We start from the raw sequence: 8620 nt of genomic DNA on the forward strand, positions 1-8620 counted from the left end.
ACATTAGCTGTGGAAGCTTACATAAACTACAGGTATGTCTATTGTCAATGGGATACACTTTTTACAGGCCATATTCAAAACCGAGAACTATCAAAACTAATTGTCCTTAGATTTAAGTGGACAGTGGAGTTAACATAGTTTCATATCATGGTTTATTTCATAATATAACATAATAATTCACATCTCATTCATAACAACAAAGGCTCAAATTCATCCTTCTTTACTCTTGAACTCTCAGGGCAGGCAGACCCAGGTATAAATGTATGATGATGAGATAGCTCAGCCTGATATCTAGTGGCTCAAGGTCACCAGGTCTGGTCCTCTTTCTCATCAAGATGTTATCTTCCCATGACTTGGACCTGGAGCTCACAAAGGAGCAGTAATTTCTGGGGAGCTGTGAAAACTGCAAGCATTGAGGCCTAAAGAGGCAACTTCGAGAAGGAACACAAATGAGAATATAAATAGAATAAAATTTTTCACATTCACACCTGCCCATTTCTACTGGACAAAATTCATTTGCATGGTCCCAAGTTAAGTAAGGGAAAATGGGATGTGCATGTCTTCTTGGGTGTGCAGAAGAAGAAAACAGTATCGTTGAACATCTAGCTAGTTTCTTGCACAATATATTGATTTAATCAACAGATGCCTATTTTATTTTTATTTTTTGCTTTTTAGGGTGGCACTCGTGGCATATGATGTTTCCCAGGCTAGGGGTCGAATCTGACCTGTAGCTGCGGGCCTACACCACAGCCACAGCAATGCCGGATCTGAGCTGCATCCACGACCTACACCACAGTTCACGGCAATGCCAGATCCTTAACCCACTGAGTGAGGCCAGGGACCAAACCTGCATCCTCCTGGATGCTAGTCAGATTCATTAACCGCTGAGCCACGATGGGAACGCCAGATGCCCATTTTATTATTCATCCTTTACATTCTATACGCTTATGGTTTAATTGACGTGATACCTAAAATCGTATCCATCCCCTGACAGCATCACATATTTAGGAACTCGCAACTTAGGTATATATATATAGTAGAAATATAGTGTATGATACAGTAGAAATACAGTGTACTATCACTCAAAGTTGTGGTCAGGGGAGTTCCCATTGTGGCGCAGCAGAAACGAATCTGACTTGGAACTATGAGGTTGTGGGTTCAGTCCCCGGCTTCGCTTAGGGGGTTAAGGATCTGGCGTTGCCGTGAGCTGTGGTGTAGGTGGCAGACGCAGCTCGGATCCCGCTTTGCTGTGGCTCTGGCATAGGCCCACAGCTGTAGCTCTGATTCGACCCCTAGCCTGTGAACCTCCATATGCCACGGGTGTGGTCATTAAAAAAAAAAGTTGTGGTCAAGGTCACAAATCCGACTACTATCCATGAGGATTCGGTTTCAATACCTGGTCTTGCTCAGTGGGGCGGGCGTCAGGCATTGCTGCGAGCTGTGGTGTAGGCTGGTAGCTGTAGCTCTGATTGGAACCCTAGTCTGGGAATTGCCATATGCCACGGGTGCGGCTCTAAAAGACAATGAAATAAGAATACAAATGAACTTATTTGTGCAGGTAATTTCCTGGTATCTTTATTTTATTTTATTTTTTTGTCTTTTTGCTATTTCTTGGGCCGCTCCCGCGGCATATGGAGGTTCCCAGGCTAGGGGTCCAATTGGAGCTGGAGCCACCGGCCTACACCAGAGCCACAGCAATGCAGGATCTGAGCCGAGTCTGCAATCTACACCACAGCTCACAGCAACGCTGGATCGTTAACCCACTGAGCAAGGGCAGGGACCGAACCCGCAACCTCATGGTTCCTAGTTGGATTCGTTAACCACTGCGCCACTACGGGAACTCTTAATTTCCTGGTATCTTTCAAACAGCCCTCCCCTCCCAGTATCTTTCACGTGAGAGGGCAGGTACCTGTTACACATCTCCAAATAAAATTCAGAATCATGAATGAATATGGGATACCAGAAAACCAGGAGAGACTCACCCACATTCTTTTGGACGCCTGGAGGAGGCTGATGAACACAAGTGGCTTCTGCTGCTACCAAGACTCCAGTTCCTTGTAGAGTTCAGAACAATGAGAGAAATGAGCTCTGGGTCCTTTTTCATGGTCTCCAATATTCGTTGACCTAAAACAGCCATAATCTAAAAGTTGAGGTTTACCTTTTATCTGTGGACAAAAAGGGGACTATAGTCTGGGAAGCAGCATTTCAGAAAGCTACGAAAAACTGCTGCAAAGAGGTAGAGAGGGGAGTTCAGTGTGTATATGATTTTGGTGAAGGGGGAGGTACGTTCAAACAAGCACACATTTTTAGAGAAGGTTGCCGCTAGTCATAAGTTGCAGACATGAAAGATTTTAGTGCTTTTCTAGATACAAAGACATGCAAGAATTGGCCTCATAAAGTCTCCTCCTGAAAATATCTATCTGAGGACCTGTTCTGCCAGCTCTCCCAGAGCACATCGGCCTCACTCCTGATGTTCCCCTGGAACCTCTTTCGGGGTGTCAAAGGTCCAATCACAGTGGCTCATGATTGAATCTGTGCAGAGGCAAATTGCAAGTCTCAGTCTCCAGTTTACAAAGTTCATAAATTGAGTCCAAAGCTTCAGCCTACATGCATTAGAACAACGATGAGACCAGGTTTTCTGGACTCAAACTATGGGTGGATGCATTTTGTGTCTGGCATGCAACCTGGTATCACATGCCCATTTTGTTTTGTAGGTTTGGGGAACATCTGAATATTTTGTCTCTACACCTACATGATCAGCTCAGACTATTCCACGGAAATCTGGGTGCGGCTCCTTTAAGAAGAGTGGACACCTCGCCCCCTCCCTGCAGCCCCCAGACCATCCTTCCCAACAATCCTCATGGTGGGCAGGGACCTTTATCTGACGCCCTGGCAGGAATGCTTGTAAATGCATTACCCAGAACACTTACACGTCGGGCGATATTTTAAAACAGGGATTTATTCTCCCGGTGGGAGCTTTGGGACGCTGGACCAGCCTGAGGGAAGCAGCTAGGAAGGAAGACCTTGTGCTCGCTGCTCAGTGTGGGGCGATGCCCCAGCCTCGGCCTCACCTTTGCCCACAGACACTGCTGGAGGCGGCTGCGTTGAAGAGTCCAGTTCAGGTGAGTGCTGCTTCCTCCGCTTATCAATGTTCTCTTACCAGCGTCCTGTATTTATTTCTCCAAACTTTGGATTTCCGAATTTTGAACTATAACCTGCGTGGAAAAAAAGTCGTAGGGAACTTCCAAGTGCAGTTGCATAAGCAGCTCTAAAATTAACATCCATTCAAGGCTCAGGTCAAGTCATTGAGATGTAAATAGTCGCCCAGAAACCTGTCCGTCCTTCTAAAACAACTAACCCCGTCCCGGAAAGTTAAGGTGTTGTCTGATGTGTCAAGTAAGCATTTTCTTGCTTTTCTTTTTCTTTATTTTTATGTGTTTTTTTTCCCCACTTTTTAGGGCTGAGCCTACGTCATATGGTAGTTTGCAAGGCAGCCACAACTGCCCGCCTACGGCACAACCACAGTTACCGGGGATCCCAGCTGCATTTGCACCCTGCATCAGAGATCAGGGCAAGGCGGGATCCCCCCCACTTACCGAGGCCAGGGATGGAACCCGCCTTCTCATGCACAGGAGTGAGATTGGTTTCTGCTGCCTCACAAGGGGAACTTCTTGCTTTTCTTGATAGTTTTGCCAACTCTGAAAAACATTTGAAGACTGTATTTTAGTTTCCCTTGGTCGTTTTTAAAACTTTTTATGGGGAGTTCCCGTCGTGGCGCAGCGGGAACAAATCCGACTAGGAACCATGAGGTTGCGGGTTCGGTCCCTGGCCTTGCTCCGTGGGTTAAGGATCTGGCATTGCTGTGAGCTGTGGTGTAGGTTGCAGATGTGGCTCAGATCCCACGTTGCTGTGGCTCTGGCATAGGATGGCAGCTACAGCTCTGATTTGACCCCTAGCCTGGGAACCTCTGTATGCTGTGGGTGCAGCCCTAGAGGACCAAAAAAAAAAAAAAATTTTTTTGGTCATTTTAGGGCCACACCCTCAGCGTATGGAAGTTCCCAAGATAGGGGTCGAATTGGAGCTGCAGCTGCTGGCTTACGCCACAGCCACAGCAACACCAGATTGGAGCCCCTCTGCGACCTACACCACGGCTCACATCAAGGCCAGATCCTTAAACCAATAAGCAAGACTAGGGTTCAAACCTGCATCCTCATGGATACAAATTGGGTTCGTTACCACTGAGCCACAGTAGAACTCCAAAAACAACATATATATATATATATATATTTTTTTTTTTGTCTTTTTGCTATTTCTTGGGCCGCTCCCTCGGCATATGGAGGTTCCCAGGCCAGGGATCGAATCAGAGCTGTAGCTGCCAGCCTACGCCAGAGCCACAGCAACAGAGGATCCGAGCCGCGTCTGCGACCTACACCACAGCTCACGGCAACGCTGGATCCTTAACCCACTGAGCGAGGCCAGGGATCGAACCTGCAACCTCATGGTTCCTAGTCAGATTCGTTAACCACTGCGCCACGATGGGAACTCCCAAAAACAGTAATTTTTAATATAACCAAAAAAAAAAAATTTGTAAAGGAAATGTAAGAACCTCTGGCCAAGTAAGCAGTGGAAGAGAAGAATGTATTATTGGCCATCGAGAAACAGACAGCATGAGGAAATCGAATGGAAGTTTCAGAAACAGACCTATACGTAAAAAGAGACTGAATCTTGATAATCTGACTCTGGACGGTAATGGTGTAAACACAAAACATGGCTTTGATAATGAGTCTTGGCACTTGTTTGTCCCCTTTCTAGAAAGCCTTTTCTCAACATAGCCACATAACTTTATGACACAATGCATAACATCTTCTGCCCTCTTTTACATCCTTTATTTTCCCTTAAGCATTTATCTTAACTTGAAATATTAAATGCTTCACTCATAAATCTTTTTTTTTTTTTTTTTTTTTTGGCTGTATCACTAATGGGAATTAAAGTTACATGGCCCTGCTTTTCCCACAGAGTCCACGTTCAGCAGAACCACTTATGGCCCCTGCATGGGTGAGTGTCAGGTGACCTGGAACCCTTTTACTGTCACTCTTCCTGTCCTTAAGTCGGGAGACCCTGGAGAAACCTTAAGCCCAGGTTTCTGAGTCCAGGCCAGGGGATATATATGGAGCCATTCCATAGAGATATGAAAGATGGTGTTAGCTTCAGGGATTAGTGTGTACAAATGCTTGGGGATAAAATTGAGTTGGGAGTGTTCCAGGAGACTTGTAGATCTCTGTTAATATCTGGAGAAAACAGAGCAAGGGGGCCAGAATCAGGCCTAGATGGTCACCTGAGAAGTTGGGCTTCCATCCTTTTTTGGGGGGTGGGGAGCATTCTGTTCTGAGAGTGATGGCAATCATGGAATTTTTGGAACAGAGGAGAAAAGTGATCTGACTTAGGTCTTAAGAGACTACCCTTCGGAGGTCCCGTCATGGTGCAGCAGAAACGAATCCGACTAGGAACGATGAGGTTGCGGGTTCGATCCCTGGCCATGGTCAGTGGGTTAAGGATCTGGCATTGCCTTAAGCTGTGGTGTAGGTCGCAGATGTGGCTCACATCTGGCATTGATGTGGCTGTGGCGTAGGCCTGCAGCTGCAGCTCGGATTAGACCCCTAGCCTCGGAACCTCCATATGCCAAGGGTTCGGCCCTAAAAGGACAAACAAACAAACAAACAACTCCACCTGTGGGCAATTTCAATCTGTACATGTGAAGTCGTTACCAAACCAGTCACACAGGAAATGCTGAGATGCCAAGATTTGCAGGAGAGATCATTCACTGGGTAACCAAGTGAGGAGACGTAAGAACACATCTCAGGAGTTCCCATTTCGGCACAGGGGAAACGAATCCGACTAGGAATCATGCAGTTGTAGGTTTGATCCCTGGCCTCGCTCACTGGGTTAAGGATCTGGTGTTGCTGTGACTGTGGAGTAGGCCAGTAGCTCTAGCTCCAATTTGACCTCTAGCCTGGGGACCTCCATATGCTGTGGGTGTGGCCCTAAAAAGCAACAAAACAAAACAAAACGCATCTCAGATCCACCTTCCTGGAGGTGACATGCTTGAGATATTTAGGTTTTAAAGAAGTAGGGTGGTGTTAGGTGTGGGGACAGGGGACCAGAAGCAGAGCAAAGGTGAGGTAACCAGCGTATGCATGCATGACTGCGTTACATGCACGTTCAGCAGTGGAGGCACTTTACATCGTAATGAGGGTGGCGTTTCGGCTATCTAAGGTCAAAACGTCTTTCATCGGACATCTGGGCAGTCCCAGTTTGTGGGTTGGTGGTTTTAGTCAGTCTTCACCAGCTTGAACCTCATGAGAACTAACTCCCAGTTCCTAAACAGCTTAAGTCACTGTTACTGTTGTGGCCCATACATCAGAGGTGTTATCTACAGGGATCATAAGAATCTTGTGATGTTACCTGGGCCATGCAAAGCTTGGACAGTATGCAACTAGAGAGGAAAAACACGGACAAAGCGAGGTGAATCAGTGAAGGCAGTTGATGAGTAGAGAGGTTTGACATGCTCTTCCCTCATCTGTGGTTCTGTAAGATGAGCTCAAAACTTAGTCTCCTGGAGTTCCCCTGTGGCACCGTGGGTTAGGGGTCCAACCTCACTCTAATGGCTTGAGTTCCTGCTGTGGCACAGGTTTCACCCCTGGTGAACTTCCACAGGCCATTCCTTGGGCACTGCCACACACAAAAAGTCTGCTTCTGTTAACCTTATTGGGCATGGTTTCAAGGTCACCAAATGTTGATTTGGTTGTGCAGTAGTAGCTCATCATTATATTCTGTTTGTGTTATACAGATACCCCATAAATAACCTGGAGAATATAGATAAGATTAAAATACAGTAAAAGAATTAGGAATGGCCAAATTTTGAGTATTTTTATGTGGCCTCTGTAAAGGAGGACATCATGGACCTGGGTGGTCCAATCTCGATGCATCCGAAGAAGTGTGTAGCAAACACTTCCCCAACTCCTGGGAGACAACCTCTTAAGCCCTTGACACATTTGTCCTAATAATATGTATTTACCTTTGTCTTGGGCTGTGCTAGGCAATTTATGCTAATACTGCAACTACGGCTGGGTGGAGGGGGACTTAGTTCTCTCTATTATCAATTTGACATTTGGGGAAGCTGGAAATGAAGGTCAGCCACACAGGTGCCTCTTGCCTCTGAGACAGATACTCAAAATACCTGGACCACACCAAGGTATGTGTGAGGTTCCCTGTTTGCAATACTTCATTTGTATTGTCACACATTGATGCTGTGAAACACAAGTGAGAGCTCAACTAGAAGCTGGCAATGTGGTCCCTCCTGGACCGGGTCCTACTGGGCTGTCTTTGCTGACTTTCACATGTATCCTTCCACTGTAGTCAACTGTAGCCACAGAAATCTTAACTTTCTTTAACCTTCTTTCACCTGAAACAGATGTTTCTCTAGAACTATTTTTTGTCAATTTCACCGACTACATAATCATTTTAACGACTTTTTATAGTATTCATTTCATAAGTTTTTTTATTTTTATTTTATTTATTTTTATTTATTTATTTTTTTTGTCTTTTTGCCATTTCTTGGGCCGCTCCTGCGGCATATGGAGGTTCTCGGGCTAGGGGTGGAATCGGAGCTGTAGCTGCCAGCCTACGCCAGAGCCACAGCAACGCAGGATCCGAGCCCCATCTGCGACCTACACCACAGCTCACGGCAACGCCAGAACCTTGACCCACTGAGCAAAGGCAGGGATCGAACCTGCAACCTCATGGTTCCTAGTCAGATTCGTTAACCACTGCGCCACGATGGGAACTCCTCATAAGTATTTTTAGAGATAATTTCAACTCTCTGTGCATTTACTGTTGCTGCAGTTTCAGGTTAATAATATATTAGTCCCATCAAGATGAGATCCTAGATGAGTTCCCATTGTGGCTCAGTGGGTTAAGAACCTGACTAGTGCAGGTTCTATCCCTGGCCTCACTCTGTGTGTTAAGGATCTGGCATTGCTGCAAACTGCAGCATATAGCAGATGCTGCAGTTGTGGCCTTAAAAGAAAAAAAAAAAAAGATGAGAAACTGGAACCCGAACTTTTGTCTCCTTTTGTGCTCTCTTGGCACAGAGCCTTGGAAAGTTAGAAGGTAAGAGGTTTTCATGTGACAAGGCCTGCTTGTCAACCCAGGTCCCAAAGTCAGCGGTGCCACAAAAATAAGAAGAAAGAGACAAAGAAATAGAGTGGGGATCAGGGGGCTACCGCCTTCAAGAGGCAATAGCAACCCTCTAAGCCAACTCATGGTTTTTATTTACGATTTTCTACTTCCTTGTATGTGCAGGGGATACATGGGTATTTTACTTCAGACAGATTGGAAGCAATATATGCTAGGACAGTCATTCCTAAGCACATAAAGTAATCATAAATGTTTGAGCCCTCCCAGGCTGTAATTTGTTGTCTGCTTCAAGCCATCTATGGCCTCTCCCACAAATCCCCCAAGGCCCCAGTCCTGAGAATGTCAGAGTTGATGGTTTTCCCTCAGCAGCGTCAGTGCTTCAGCAGTCTTGTTTTCAAGATGCCATTCTTTGATGATGTTCTCA

This window comes from Sus scrofa, chromosome 6 (assembly GCF_000003025.6).
Source record: "Sus scrofa isolate TJ Tabasco breed Duroc chromosome 6, Sscrofa11.1, whole genome shotgun sequence".
Classification (NCBI taxonomy): domain Eukaryota; kingdom Metazoa; phylum Chordata; class Mammalia; order Artiodactyla; family Suidae; genus Sus; species Sus scrofa.